Below are 17,476 nucleotides of genomic sequence, written 5' to 3' on the forward strand. Positions count from 1 at the left end.
TGTCTGGCACATAGTAGTTGCTTAATGCAGGCTTGTTGATTGATTAACTTACTGCTCCTAAATTAATTGAAGCTTTTGGAGCTGAGCTGACTATAGACTCTTCTAAGAATTAGAGACAGCTGAGGCAGCATGGATTAATGAAGTTGGTGACAGACCTGAGTTCTAATTAGGGCCTTAAATACATAGTAATTCTCTGACATGGGGCAAATTACTTAATTGTCTGCTTCAATTTTCTCATCTATAAAGTGGGAATAATAAAAACACATGCCTGCCTGGGTTATTTTTAGGATAAAATGAGATAATATTTGTAAAGCACTTTCCAGACCTTATAGTGCTATTAATATCAATTTATAAAATAATTATATAATAAAATTATGTTTTTAAATAAAATAGAAATATGTTTGGAAAACAAGGAATCAAGCATTTATTATGTGCCTCTTATGTGCAAGGCACTGTTCCTAAACAACATATTTACAAAATAAGAGTACAAGGCAGGAAATAAGATAAGACTCTTATCTCTCTCTCAGGACCATTCCACCTGGACTCAAAAGGGCTATGGGCTTTTGTAGGAATCCATTTAAGATGTGCACATACTTTGGAACTTATAGCTATAGAGTCAAGCTGAGAGAGCGTCCTCTAGATCTATGATTTCTGAATAATTCGCAAATTCTACAAGCTCATATGCACCTTCAGGTGCAGGACCACAAAAATCATACTACATAAGACTTACTTTTAGGTGAAATTCTGAAGGAGAGACAAAAAGGAATGGCAAAATGCCTGTCCTCAAAATGTAATGAATCCATCTGCTGACAAATGTATAATCATGGCAAGCCATTTAATAATATCTCTGAGTCTATTGTTTAAGAGTTAAATGTGATATAAAAAAGTGGATTAAAAATAAATAAGTGACACAAAAGTACTTAGTACCCAAAAACTACTACATAAATAAAAGTATGCTATTGATATTCTTGTTATTGTAGGGTGTTGAACAGAGAAATTCCTTACAGAATATTGAGCCTTTGTTTGGATCCTTAATTATATCTACCTGATCATTTGGAAATTGGGCCATTGTGGATGATATAAAATTGAATTATTTGACATGAGCTGCTTCAGGGCAGAACTATCATTTTGTGTAAGTTCTACAAAATGAAATCTCTGTTGCCGATGTGGCCCCTTTTTTCACTTTTTCATCCCTTCACCTCCCCCCCACACACACACTTTTCAGAGATAAGACAGAGCTAAGAGTAGATTTAGGCCCCTGAGGCTAGGCAGGGTTCTTGTTCCCTATAGGGAGTTACTAATGGCTGTAACAGAACAGAGATACATGAAAACTACATGTACTCTTACCTATTTGTCTGGAAAAATCTTGCTTACTGTTTAGATCCCAGGTTCCAGGTATCTCTCTCCAGAGAGAAGAAATATTATGCAGTAACAGCTCAAAGGCTGCCTTTAAGTAGGCTTAAACTTAAGAATTCAGGGTTGTAACCTTGTAGAGAAAAAATGGGAAGTTATTAAGAAATATCCTTTGGGAGAAAATTGAGACTCTAAAAATCAGCTTTTATGTGAATAAAAAGTGAATTCCTATGTAGGATCAACCTTGGAGGGGAAAGAGAATACTATTAAGTGCTTCATCATGCAAATCCTCACTTTTCAGTTAAATTGATAAGAAATCATAGCCACAACATGGAAAAACAACACAAAACAACATAAAAGCATAAAACCTTGAACTTTCCCTACTCATTCTAGAGGGAATAGCTGAAAAATCAAAGCAGTGTATTATGAGAAGCAGGCCATCTCTTTAGCATTCCTAAATGTACTTTATTCTCCTGCAGTGGAATTCAGGTCCTTATTATAGTACCATAAGGCTGGAAGGATCACTGGAAGGATCACTGGAATGTGAATCTGTAGGTGAGGGCAATTCATTCATTTATCAATTCATCCGCACCCACATATATAGCCCCATACATATGTATACTTAACAGATTTAGAATTTTTCAATAATATAAGGATATATCAGTTAGGAACTTCCTCTGTTAATGCAGAACTGCAACTTAAAATTTTAGAAAGTCGTTTAGAAGCACTGAGAAAGTAACTTTCCTAGGGTGACAGAACCAATATGTGTCAGAGGTAGAACTTCCTGACTTCAAGGCCAACTCTCAATCTACTATGACACTCTGTCTCATATACATGTTGTGTGTTTGTGTACTTATGCAGCTAGGTGGCACAGTGGGTAGCACAGAGATCAAATCTGATCTCATACACTTACTAGCTTTGTGACCTTGGGCAGGTATAATACACACACACATACACACACACACACATACACGGGAAGGTAAGATATGCACAAGAATATAATGAAAAGCACAGTAAAGCCTAAAAGAAAAGCATAGACAGTCTATGACAGCCCATTGGAAGAAGAGATCATTTCAAGCTGGAAAAATCAAGGATAGCATTATTGAAGAGCTGATAGCTCAGTAAGATTTCAATAAATGAATTTGGGCAGAGAGTATATTCTCAGCATAGGAAAGCAGTCTACCTAAGGCATTCAAAGGAGGGGGAAAAATTATGGTGAGAGAACCATGAGTAACAGAATTTGACTGTAGCATACACTCCATAGAAAGGAGTCATATAAGTTATGGCTAAAAAAAATGTAGTTTCACAGGGAATCACTACATAGTCTGTTAAAACTGAAAGAAACCTCAAAGATTATTCAGACCAATCAATTCATTTGATAGATAAAAAACTAGGATACAGAAAAGGTGACCCACTTATGTCATACAACTAGTTAGTTGGAATTAAATTGGGGCCTGATTGTAAAGCAGACTTCCTCATCTGAAAAGCCAAGTATGGATCACATGATTTCTAAGGCCCTTTGCCAGCTTAAGGACTTTATAATTTATTCTATGGGCAATGAGATAAGCTGAAGGGTTTTCAAAGTACTATGGCATAAGCAGACCTTTGCCTTTGGAAGATTAACCTGGTTTGGACTAGAAAACTTGATGGGTTAACCCTTTTCCTTTCCCTTCTCCCCCTCCCACGTACACAAAACCATTAAGAAGGATTATCAACACAAACCCTTATAAAAATGGGTCCAAAGTGCTGAAATGAGATCAGTGCCCATTAGCTGGATATTGTCTACAATGTCAAGATGTGTTGTCCTTAATCAAACAAGGAAACCTATTGTCTAGATCTCTTAACCCACAGGCAGCTCAAATGATGGAGAGCTTCCCCCAAACAAAACTGAGCCTTTGGTTCTGCCTTTCAGGTAGTAAATGGAAAGGATGAGCAAGGGAGACCCCAGAATATTTGAACAGCTCTTGACTGAAACTGTACCTGGTCTGTTCCATTTCTTACTTTAGAAAACAGTTTTACATTTATTCTATCAAACCCTCTTTCTTTTCCACTGTGGAAGTGTCATTGTTTTGAAGAACTGTAAGTCATCTTCTGTGCATCAGAAAAAGCAACTTGTTCCCACTTCATCTGAACCTGGTAATAGAGAACGGAAATGGGCTATACACACCAAGATGAAAAACATAAAGTCTTAGAACTAGAGTGACAGAGACTGAATCTATGATTTCACTGATGTAAGGAATCCCTGGGGGAGTAAATATGTTCTACTCAATCTGGTCAGTAACTTTTCTCCAATTTATAATCTTATCAAGAGATCAAGTGACTTGTCCAAGGTCACCCATCACTATGTCCGAGACAGGACTTGAATACAGACCTTCCTCACTTAAATGCCTGCTGACAATGCACTGCATTATAAAAATAGTAGCTGGCATTTATAGAGCACTTTATAGTATTCAAGAGACTTTCATAGACATTATCTTGTTTGATCCTCACAACAAACTTGAAAAGTAGGAAGCACAGATATCCTTATCCCCATTTCATAGAAGAGGATGTTGAGACCCAGAGGGATACTCAGGTTCATTGTAGGAAAAAGGAAGAGTTGATATTCCAACCTTTGGCCCTTTGCTCTTTCCACTACATGTCATTTTGCCTCTATCCATTTACTGATGTTTAAAATTAGGAAGTTAAGACTAGATGATATTGACCTTCCATAATTCTCCTCATTATCCCCATTTTCTTGTTTCCCACTGACATCAGTTGATTGAAATATGGCCTCTGACCCTGTCCCTTCAGTGAAAGTTCACTCTCCATTACCAGTATTACCAGTAGTCCTTAGATGCTAGATCCAATTGCCTTGTATATTTTTTCTTCTGTGTTCTCACTCTTCTTGACTTCTCTGAAGCTTTGACATTTTCTACTATCCTTTCCTCCTGGACACTGATATTATTACTGTCATACTGCTCCTTGTCAGTCTCCTTTGTTGGATCTGCTCCTGTTGATTATGTGTAGGCATCCCTTACTGGCTCTCTCCTAGACCTCTTCTCTAAGTTAACTCTCACTCCATTGATGGTCTCATCAGTTCCCATGGATTTACATCTTATCTCTATGTAGATGACTCCCAAATCTCTATGTAATATCCTCTTGTCTCTCTTGAATTCCAGTTTCAACAAAGACATACAAAACTTCCCCACCTGGATATCCCATAGGCAATTCAAACTCCAAATTTGCAATCAGAATTCTTACAATTTTTCTAAAACATACTTTCCCTACAAAATTCCCTATTTCTGTTGAAAGAATCATCATCTTTCCTGTCACCCCATTTCACAGATTTGCAGTTATCTTTCACTCTTTCTGCTTCTACCCTTATATCCAATGAGCAACTAAATCTTATTGGTCCTGCTCTACAACAATTTTCACATCCATGCTTTTCTTTCCAATCAGACAACCTTGTCCATGATTTCTAATCATCAATCACTTCCCTGTTCACCTTGATGACAATCTCATAATCATTCACTCTACTTCTATCTTTTCCCATTTTTTTCCATTCTCCACAAAACTGTCAAACTGATGCCCCTAAAACACAGTTGCAATCATTTTACCACCCTACCTCTTTGAGAGCTTTCAAGAGCTCTCTTTTCTTCCTGGGCAAAACCTAAATTCTTCTATCTGGATTTAAAGCTCTTCCCAATTAGTCTACCCACATATCTTCCCAGCCATATTTCATATCACTCCTCCTCATGCATTCTCCATTCTAGACAGGCTGTACAGCTAACTGTTCCCTTAATACAACATTTCATACTCTCCATTGATGTACTTATCATGTGCCAGATATTGTACTAAGTTGTATTGATATTAAGAAAGACCAAAAATAATTCCTGTTCCCAAGAACCTCATAGTCTATGATATGGATAACATGAAAACAACTATTTTTTGTTATTGTTCAGTCATTTCTTGATCATGTTCAATTTTTTGTGATTCCATTTGGCATTTTCTTGGCAAAGATACTGAAATGGTTCACTGTTTCTTTATCTTGCTCATTTTTACAGATGAGAAAGTAGGGCAAACAGTTAAGTGACTGAAACAGGGTCACTCAGCTAGTATATGTCTGAGGCCAAATTTGAACTCATGAAGATGAATCTTTCTGATTCCAAACTCAGGGCTCTATCCACAGAGCCACCTTGCTGCCCATCAATAATATATGTGAGATAAACTAGAGAAAATCTCAGGAGAAGGCACTAACATTAAGTTGCATCAAGAAAAGCTTCTTGAAGAAAGTGGGATTTTAGCTGAGTATGAAGGAAGCCAGGGAAGGAGTATGAAGGAAGCCACTGCTCTCTTCCTTTCTCCTTAATAGTTTTGCTGTGCCTCTGGGAGAAAATCATACCCCGCCGCTGCCCAAGGACTATTTTCAAGTTAGTTTCCTCTCTTCTCAAATTGGAGAACTACAAATCCCTAGGAGTTTTTTTGGTCCAGTCAATCCCTTTCCAAAAAATGTTTCAGATACATAGCTATAGATACTCAAATATGTATACAATTATATTACATACATATAAATACATATATGTCCATATATATGTATATTTAATATGTTTATATAGAAATATCTTTCTATATTTCTGATTTAATTTTTCATTTCTTTCCCACTAGTCTTTATATCTTCTTTTACTTTCTGAGCCTTTTGTTTTCTTTTTTTTTTTCCTTTTTTCCTTTCCCTACTTTGAAGTCTCCCTGGGTATGTATTAGGACCTCACAGGAACTCTCCCATTACTTTTTCACAAAACATTTATTAATGTAACACTCTCTCTTTACTCTTTCTACCCCTTCCTGTTGCTCAGAACCACAGGGCTTTGGAAATAAAGAGTAACCAGAGGAAAAGGATGGACCAGACCTACAGTTCTGAAATGTAAAAAGGGTCACCAGTGTAGAAACAGAGGTCACAATGAATTAGTGTAGTTTCTAGAATAGAATGACTTTCTTGGAACACATATGACCATAAATTCAGATATAAGGAAATCTTCAAACCTAGTCCACAGTCTTACCACAGAAACCACCCTTATCAGTAGAATATTAGTAGTTTCTCTCTAGTTTTCTGACCTACAAACTGCCAATTAGGTTCCCCAATCTAAGACTGAACTTTTGCTTGGTTCCAGGTCTGGAGTTCACAGTGTCAGAAGATGAGTTACACTCAGAAAACAGCCAAAATATGGAATCATTTCTTGATTCCAATTGCTACATTCTCAAAAATACAGGTTTTTCTAGGCCCTTTAGTGCTATAAGGATCAGGATCTATGATAGAACTACTCAGGATCTCTGGGAGATGTGACTCTTCCTTGAATATCACCATGCTAAAAAGACTAGGCCATTAGAAAGTGAAGTCAAATCAGTTAACATCTATTTAATGAGCTTGCTTTATTTCTCATAAAGTGATGTCCTTGTCCTGTGTTGTGCAAACTAACTGGAAAGGGCAACCTTGGAGTTACTTAATATCAGCCCACAAAGGCCATTGATAATAAGGCTGTCTCCCAAGATGATGTAATCAGTCCCTTGAAATTACAAACTTTTTTAAGTGGGTAATAACAGGATAATGGTGACTATATCTTAAGTTAAGATATTGCAGGAATTAAATAATGGAACTCTGCTATAAACAAGAGAGGATTCTGATTCCAATAAGGACAAGCTATTGCATGGAGGAGAAACCATTTATCAAAATGGTTATTCAATAGGGAGCCACTGTTTGCCCCCTTGATGAAAGATTAGGATGTCTACTAAGCGGGTTGCTTCTCAGAGTGAGAAAGAGATATCATAGTTGGGCATATTGTGGCTCTCTCTACTCCCTCCCTCTTTTATAAACTAAGAAATCAAGACTGAAGATTTCCCAAGAAGAGTTTTCACCTGCAAATTATCCTACTCAGTATGTAGCAAACAAGCTTAAATGATGCAATAACTCACAACTTAAAGAAACAGCATTTTTAAGTTTATAAAGTGCTTTATCCACAGTAATTCTGTAAAAGAGCTAGCATCTATACATATATATTATATAGATATATATACATATATATTGTATAGATATATATATGCAATGTGTGTATACATTTTATTATTATTATCTTCATTTTTTAGATGAGGATACTGAGACTAAGAGAGGAAAAAATGACCTTTTTAACAGTCATATTGCTAAAAAATGTTTGACTTAAATGAACTGGACTGTTTGACATTAGAGGTACTCTATCAAGTCTGTGGTTTTATAATTCCTGCCTCCAAGTCAAGATTGTTGAGCTGCTGCTGTTGTTGCTACTGTTGTATTTTTCCTATGATACAAGATGTGAGCATTTTAAATTTGGAGATTTGGATTACTTTAATGAGGACTCTAACTCTAGGTAGTTTGGAGTGCTATAATTTTTTGAATGGAGCCACTTAGTTTAATGTAAATATTGACTTTGCCTTGTGCTATAACCTGTAGAACATGTCAATAATCTCAGCCTGAGAAGTCTAGTTGAGAAATAATCCTGTGATTTTATGATTGTAGAGTGCAGAGTAGTCTATGAAAGAAAAATCATTACATAAGAAAAATTAAATTCCATTTGACAAATATTTATTAAGTATAAGCCATATATAAGATATTATACTAGGCAATTATTAAAACAAAAAAATTAAAACAGTTCCTACCTTGAGCTTACATTTACATAACAAAGCAAATATAAAGTATATACCAAATCATTTCAAAAAAAGGAAGATAACTATATAGTATCTCAGAAGGATCAACAAAGGGGATCCTAAAAATTCTCTCCTCCCTATCCAGTTGCTAGGGACTTCTTCTTTCAGATTATTTTCTATATATTCTGTGTGTATGTCTGTGTCTGTATATGTGTGTGTGTTTGTAACTTATAGGTACTTCATTGTTTACATGGTAATCAACCCCATAAGAATATAAAGCTGCTTGAAAGCAAGGACTCTTTTTGTTTTGGCTCCCCTAGCACTTTGGACAATACCTGGCCCTTGATAAACAGTTGATCCTTCATTTTTTGAAGAGGATAACAGGATAATGTCTTGAGTGTGAATTAGATTCATAAAAATCTAGACTAAAGAGCTTCCACCAACAAATACTAGTGGTGTGACCCTAAGAAAAAATCAATTGGATCATGAAAAATCTATTAAACTATAAACTTCAGAGAAGTTGCCTACCTACATTAGTGTATGTTTTTATTGGGTGGTTTTTATGGGAAGGAGAGGAGATCAATACCAGTGAAATCACAAATTCAGCCTCTATGACTACACACCTGTATAGTCTTGTGCACTTTTGGAAGCACTTTCACATTTTCATTTTTTGCTGAAAAGGACACAAGTCTTTGTTGAAAACTTCTGGCATGCAATTTATATCCAATATGGTCTTATATCCAGTACATCATTGATAGAAGCAATATAATTTTGCAACTGCATTAACACATCATTACTATAGTGTTCCCAAACTCCTCAGTAGCATGTTTTGATTTTGATTTCTTTACTTTTCTATGAATTTCTTGAAACCTTGAGGGTCAAAGTTGCTTTATTGAACCCTGTGGTTTTCAATTCTACTTGAGCGATTATATTCATCACTCTACTGCTGGAAAATGTTATTGGCTACTTTTAATAACTAGTGGTTTTGTAAAGAATCTGAAGTCCCAGTGGAGTTGAGGCCATACAAAGAGTTAGTGATGGAACAAGGACAAAAACATGTGACTCCTGAATTTCAGTCTAGTGCTCTTTCCCTCAGACAATGCTGCCCCTTGATCAACTTCCTAATGGATGCCATATTGTGTTGTGGTTATTGTGGATGCTTCATAGAATGGCAAATGGATTTGCTATCAGTCTTCACCATCATTCTAGTCCTTTGCACAAGATTGGGTTTCTTAGTCCATTTTCTTTGATTGTATGAGAAAATTGGCTTCATGCCAAAGCTGAAAAACTACAAATCAAATGTGGTACTCAGAAAAGTTCAGTAACTACCAGGGGGTAATCCCCAAGGTAGAGGACATGAAATTGCAATAAGAAGGAATAAATTGCAAAGCTGGAAGCCAAACCCCAAGTTCTATAAATTCAACTTGCTTGACAACTTTGTTATTTCTTTCTCTTATAATAATTCATGTGCCTTTCTCCACATTCATGCCTTTACCCTCCACCTTTTATGAGGAATAGTTTTCTTTCAAACTGACCAGTTGATTAAATGATAATGGCCATATCTAGTTTATGCAGTGACTATTACACCTTGGAGTCACTAACTTATTTTGATGCCAGAGAAATGCTGGTGAACATTGTCTCTGTTTTCCAGAACAGAGTTCTAATCCTCTCTCACAGGTCTTTCCCTAAGTCTACTATAATTTTCAACACTGTGTCTAAACTTCTAACAGAAGTAGCAGGTAGGAAATAGAGAGTTAATGCCATAGATAAATCTATATTTTTTGACAACTACATAGAAAAACAGCAAAACTACTTTCTATTTCCAGGAGCCATGGAAAACAAGGTAGTGCGTTGGAGTAGAAAGTGAAGCAGCATTACATTGTGAATTGGATGAGCCCCCTTACTGGAAGTCATCCATTGTCTCTACTCCAGATCACTGACTGCTTCTGTATCTTTTCCCAGTCCTGCTCAGCTGTATACCAAATATCTCATAAGTTTCTAACCTCCACTGTCTGATTCTTCAAGGTCAAAAAAAGATTTGCATTCTGCTTACTCTCTCTTCAGACTTAATCTGGAGCCTGTACTTTCACAATGTCTCTTGACTTCCATTCTTCCCATAGCACCTATTCCAATAGATAAATTTATTGGACAGTACATATGTACACATTATACATACATATATAATACCCCCTATACAAAAATATACAACTAAAATATATAATGTAAATATATATATATTTATTTATGAACTTTTAAGACAGACGTGTGTGTATGTATATATGTGGACTAAACAATATTAAGAAAGTAGAAACTGAAGTTCTGGAGCTTAGGAAAATAAAGCTTCATTCTCCTGAGTTAAGGAAAAGTATTATATTTTGGGAGACCATATATAGTTGTGATTATTTCTCCTAGTGAGAAAGATAATAGACACAGGAGGCGATCACTTTCTTTCCTTTCCTTTTCAGTCAATTCCTCAGACTCTTGAAAGCCTCAAAGTATAGAGAATATGATAGTGGTGGTTTGGTGACTTTGTAAAAATGAAAATTGTAACTCTAAAAAAGAGAAAGAGAGAAAGATAATATATATGTGTGTGTGAGAGAGAGAGAGAGACAGAGAGACAGAGACAGAGACAGAGACAGACAGAGACAAAGAGAGAGACAGAGAGAGAGAGACAGACAGAAAGAGACACAGAGAGAGGGATGGGGAGACAGAATCCTAAATTCATAGTTGCTTGCCTGATTCATATGGAATAGAGATGAAGTTTGGAAAAAGTCAAATCTTATTTGAGTATACATCTAATCAACTACAATTATCTAAAATTTATATAGCTTAATTCATAAGTTAGTGAGGTCCCCAACCTTGGAGAACTTTAAGTGGAAGTCTGATGATTATTATCAGAAATGTTGCTTAGGTAGTCATTCTTCCTATAGAGCAGGAGTGGGGAACCTTTTTTCTGCCAAGGGCCATTACAAAATTATAAAACTCAAGCAGTAGGAGATTATTGTACCTAACTTTCAGTTCATCATTACCTATAATTGATTATGCAAATGATTTCATGGGCCTTCTATGGCCAGGGATAGACATTCCCCACCCCTACTGTAGAGGTAATATTAAATGATGTCTAGGTCCTTTTACATTCTAAAATTCCATGCTTTCTGAGTAAAGATTAATAAGAGGTCATTGTCCAGCAAATTTTCAAAGGATATGAAAAAAAGATCACAAAAGAACAGAAAACATTAAAACATATTGGCTCCACAATATTCAAAGCCTAGTGTTTGATAAACCCAGAGATTCCAATTATTGGAGTAAGAACTCAATATTTGACAAAAACTTTTGAGAACTACACCCCAAAAAGATGCAAGGAAAGGAAAAGTTATCAATAGTACTATATTTAAAGGAGATGTTTTTGTAGTAGCAAAGAAATGAAAACAAAGGAAGTGCCTATCAATTAGGCAATGGCTAAACAAATTATAGTATATAAATATGATGCAATATTCTTGTGCTATAAATGATGAAGGAAATGTCTCAGAAAGATCTGGAAAGATTTATATAAAGTAATGCAAGTCAAGTGAGTAGAACCAAGAAAAGAATTTACACCATAACAATATTGAAAAGACAAAAAAAAAAAAAAAAAAAGAATTTAGAAACTCTGATCAATGCATTGACCAACTTTGATTCCAGATGTCTCAGAATGAAATATTTTGATAGAGAAGTAATGGACTAAGAGTTAAGAATGAGATTTTTTAACATGGGCAATGTGAGAATTTATTTTTACTTGATTATATATGTTTACAATATTAGTTTTGTTTTTTCTTTTTCTCAATGAGGTGTGGGGAGAGAAGACAAGGAGATTTTCATTCACAAAAAAATTATAATTAAAAAAAAATAAAAATTTAAAAACTTCACTTTATCTTACCATTCCTGTTAGCTATCAAGTTGAAATTCCTCTCTCTTTCATGACTAAATTCCTTAAGTCAGTTATATTCAACATTTTTACTTCTCTATTCACACTATTCTAGATCCTCAGTAATCTAGTTTCCAAATTCATCATTTAATTAGGACTGCTTTCGCCAAAGTTACCAATGAAATCTTAATTGCCAAATTTAATAATTTATTTTTTTATCAATACTCATTCTTATTGACCTTCCCAAAGCATTTCATACTATTGATCATATTCTCCTCCTGGTCCCTCCTCTTTTCATCTTTAAAAGACCTTCCTCTCCTGTTTCTCCTCCAGCTTCTCAGACATAATCTACTTTGCTGAGAGGGGGGAGTAAGTTATACATTTATGATCATTTTAAATATATTTCCACATTAGCCATGTTATGAAAGAAGATAAAGAGCAAAAAAGAAAGAAAGAACAAAGAAATGTGAAAAATAGTATGCTTTGATCTACTAGGCACTTTGCTAAGCTCTTTTGATTCTCACATCAACTGTGTGAATTAGACACTATTATTATCTATATTTTATAATTGAGGAAACTGAGGCTGGCAGATGCTGTGACTTGTCCAACATACAGCTAGCAAATGTCTGAGGTCATATTTGAATTCAGCTTTTCCTGACTTCAGGCCCAGCACTCTTATCTACTGCATCACCTAGATGCCTTATATACCAAGTGTCCCTTTTTCTCTGCTCATATATTAACCACACTATTTTTGTTTATTTATTTGTTTATTTTTTACTGAATTCAATTGGGGCTAAGTGACTTGCCCGAGGTCACACAGCTAGGAAGTATTAAGTGTCTGAAGCCACATTTGAACGCAAGTCATCCTGACTTCAGGGACGGTGCTTTCTCAGATGATGACAGTTCTTCCCAAAGAAATATATAAAACAAAGAAATATATAAAACACTTGCTTTTATATCTCTCTAGTCATGTAATATTCATATTAATAGTTATCTGTGGTTGTTTCTTACCTCTCTCCTAGATTTAATAAACATTTGTTGAATTGAAATTGAGGTGATTAGAATCCTAATCTTCACAATTTTAAAAGAGCTGGATTTGGAGTCAAAGGACTGTATATGACCTCAAGTAAAGTAAAGTAAAACATCCAACCTCTCTGGGTCTTCTCATCAGTACAAAGAGGATTTCTAAGGGTCCTTCCACTCATAGTCTAAGATACTAAGATTCTATGCCAGGAATAGTGTGGCAAAACTTAGAGCATGCTACTCTTAAAGACAGGAAGACCTGGGTTCACATTCTGCCTGAGACATACAACTAACTGTGTGGCCATGGAAAGTCACAGCTTCTCAATGCTCCAGGCAATATAAGACTACAAACTCAGTTCAATTCAATTCAATAAGCATTTGTAAATCACCTACCATGTGCCAGGAACTGTGCTAAATTCTGGGAATTCAAAAAAGTGACATAGGATGCCTTGTGCACAGCAAAGGACAAAAGAAAACCTAGAAGAAAGCAAAGGGCACCTTTGAAAACAATGTGTACTATTTATTATATAAGGTTTCTTGAAATGGAAATTTATTGTTTTATATTGAATCCTCTCTTATGTTCTCCTGGGTATATGGATCTTTTTTTTTTTCCTTTCTCATTTTGTATTTGTTTAAAATGAATTTTTTTAAAAGCACAAAAATAAAAATAAATCAGTTCCTGCCCTTAAGGAGCTTACAATTGAATGGAGAAAAGCAAAGTGCAAATTATATATACAAAGCAAGGTATATATAGAATGAAGAGGAAATAATTAAAAGAGGAAAATTAAGAGTGTTAAGGGAAAAATTCTTATGGAACTTTGTGGTTAGGTGGGACTTGAAGGAAGCAAGAGAAAGTTTTTGGAACATCAAGTGGTACAGTTGGAAAAGGACTGACTCTGAAATCAGAGGACCAGGCTTTCAAACCTGTCTCTGACACTCAGTATCTTTGTGTAAGTGATTTTTGCAAGAAATTTAACTTTCCTAAATCTCCTATTCTTTATTTGTAAAAGGAAAGATTCAACTAGATTATCTCTGAGTTGTCTTTGTTATTCTTCAGCTGGATCTGACTCCTAATGATCCCAAGGACCATCGAATGCCAATTCTGTCTATGGGTTTTGCTTGGTAGAGTCCTTACTCTTCTATAATTTTAAGTTATAGGAGAACTGCTGATCTTAATTGATAAAAGTTTTCAGACTGAAAGTTTCCATACAATGCCATCCTAGGTCTTAACTAACCAAACAAAATAATGAATTTTCTACCACAGAAAAGTGAGAAATGTCTTCTCCCCCGTTCACATGCCCTTCTCCCTCTAAGGCAATTCTAGAACCCTTAATATGGCATCCAAAAAAGACACAAGACACAATACTGACTCTTCCACTTATGAGTTGGTGAACATAGAAAGTATTTTCATTCCTCTCCCTCAAGTTAGTTTCTCCTCTGTAAAACTATAGTAATTTACATATATATATTATGTCCATATATGTAATGCATATTATAGTAATTATATTTTCTATCTTCTTTATAAAATATTGATTTTATTGCACCTTGACTAAAACAGTGAATATGAAGGTACTTATTACCACAAAGCAAGATACTAATTTTGTATCTCTTTTGTATTTACTTACTTGCACCACATGCTGTATCCTCTCAATATATAAAATTCATGAAGTCAGAAACAATTTCCTTTTTGTCTTTGTATCTATGCCACCCATTGTGTCAGCAAGCCCTTAGTAGGTGATTGATACATGCTTCTAGAAAGAATGAATGTGAACAATGTTACTTAACCTACTCCCTCCCCTAGATCCTAGGCAATTTTTTTCTGCTCTCAGAGGAGAGGAAACTATACATAATAGGTATGAGTGAACCCTTTGTCCAGGACACCTTATTCTTGTTATCTCTACAAGTGCTCCTGATTTTCAGCTTCAAGGAATCCATTTTAGCAGAAAAGATATAAAAAAGGAAGAAAATGTTCTTGTTTAGTTTGTTTGCTTGCTGTGTTTTCATATAGTTGCTGCCAACAGAATAACCACTGTTCTGTCTTGCTGGACAGGGTCCCAGAGATAGGGCAGCTGATTTGGAAGCAAATACTATTCAGCCCCCTTAACATAGCTGGCTGGTATGGATGTGACCAAACTTGCAATTCATTTCTTACAGAGGCAAGAGCCCAGAATTGGGTATGAGGAAGTGGAGAAGCAAAAAGGTCGTTCTCAGCTAACTACAAAGAGGCAGTGGGTTGAGATGCAAAGATTTTCCCTGATGTTCAAGAGATTTGGACTTAAGTCCTGGCACTGTTTCTTAGTTAGCATTGTGGCCTTGGACAAGATAGCTTACTTCTCTGAATTTTATCAGTTTCCTCACCTGTGAAATGGGAGTAATAATAATACTTATATTATCTCCCTTACATACTAATTGAGAGAGAAATGCTTTTAAACCATAAATATGAACAATTACTACAGAAGAATAAAATCATTAATGTGAGATAAAAAAAAAAAAAGTAATTTAATGGGCATGTAAGGAACACCCCTTAAATGGAGTCAGCATTTCCTTTTTTTGTCACACAACACATTAGCTATTGGTAGGAGACAAGATCTACATAGTGAATAGATATCCAGGATTATTAAATCAAATATTAGAGCAGAGACCTAATGACCATTTGTAAAGGGATATCGTAGAGGAAATTCACACATCAAATAGAGATATGGACCAGATTATCTTAACAGTTACTTACAATTATGATCGTCTGGAAGAACTGGAGAATCATAAATTTAAAACTGAAAAGAACCATCACTGTCATTTAGTCCAACCCTACCATTTTACAGGTAAGGAAACTGAGGATCAGAAAAGTTAAATGACTTGCTTGAGGTCCCATAGGTAATAAGCAAAAAAGTCAAGATTCAAACATGGATCTTTTGATGCCACATCCAACACTCTCTCTATTGTAACATGCTGCCTCTCTTAACAAAGATTGTCTGTTTCTTCCTTTTGCCCCAGCCAGACTGTATGACTCATGCTTGCCTAGGTTAATACTAAAGATTTCCAAGGAGGGTGCTTCCACGGATTTCTTGGATTCTATTTCAATTATTCCCAAAAGGGATATATTTAGAATCACTTAGAAGAAATTGTTTTGAGAGTTGAATTAAACAATCTTTTCTCTTTCTAACTCTTATGATCCAGCATTCTAAAGAGCTAAAAAGTGAATCCAAAAAGGATTTCTACTTTATATTATACCTGGAATAGCCTAACCTCTGCATCTCTATCTGTTAAAATTCTATCCTTCAAGTCTTAACTTAAATGTAACTTCCTCCATTAAACCTTCTCCAATTGGAGGCCATCTCTCTGTCCTGTGAATTCACTCTCCTAAGCCATGTTTTTGGCTATAAATCTGACTACACTTTCGCATTTGTTTTATTTTATGTATCTTGTATTCCATACTAGAGTATGAATACTTTGAGGATGAGGACTCCATCTTACTCATCTTTACTTTCTCCGCAATTTCTCACATAGTTTGGAGAAGTAGCAGGCAGTGAGGGAATGAAGTGAGATGCACAAACCTAAATGAAATCCAAATCAAACAAGGCAGCACCAAGGAACATAAAGAAATTAATGCAATAGGAGAATCATACCCCTGAGGGAGCAGTATTTGACCTAACACATCTATGAATATCAAGAGACAAGAGCAATTGCTAAAATACCATTGCTTCTCCTAAACATTTTAGGACAATCCACCTGCAATGGAATCACAGAAGCTTACGTTGATATCATAAATGGACAGCTTCGAATAAAAGGTATCTCCAACATGTTGGCAAGGAGAGTAGCACAGTTTTCTAAGATAATTGTTTTAGATCTGAGAGGACTCTTAGAGATCATCCAGTCCCCTAATTTTACTGAAACTGAAGGCCAAGGCAGTTAAGTAATCTGTCAAAGATGGCACAATAAGAAAATGGAAGAGATAGTATTTGAACTCAGGTCCTTTGACTTCAAGTTAAGCCTCAAAATTTAAGATCAGAGGTTAGAGTTCTCTTCGAGAACATTGGACACCCAAACTCCAGAAACAGAATAAGTAATACTTGATTCAGGACATTATAACTAGGTTTCTGGACTTGAGATTCTCAATAACTTCACTGAAGTGGTTTCCACTGAAGTAAACATCACCTTCAAGAGTTAGTGATCCATGTAGAATGATTCATTTCATCAACTCAGCAAACATTTTCTGATCAAGACTGTGTGTTAGAAGTGGGAGTGGCAATAGTGGTCAGAAGGCGGATTACAAAGCTAAATACAATACTCCCTGCCCTCATTGGAACTTACAATGTAGAAAATGGGAGGGGGTGGGGACAGAACAGAGAAAGACCAAAAATACAAATACTATAATCCAAGTTAACAACATGAGAGAACAAATACTCCAAGATTTCATGAGGTTATTTTTAGCATTTTATGGGTAGAAAAAATTCATACTCAAAGAGATCAAATGAATTATCCAAAATCACATAAAAGTTGTCATCCCAGTCATATAACTAGAATTTCAATTCAGGTCCTCCATCATCA

The sequence above is a fragment of the Sarcophilus harrisii genome, chromosome 2 (assembly GCF_902635505.1).
Source record: "Sarcophilus harrisii chromosome 2, mSarHar1.11, whole genome shotgun sequence".
NCBI classification, from domain to species: Eukaryota; Metazoa; Chordata; class Mammalia; order Dasyuromorphia; family Dasyuridae; genus Sarcophilus; species Sarcophilus harrisii.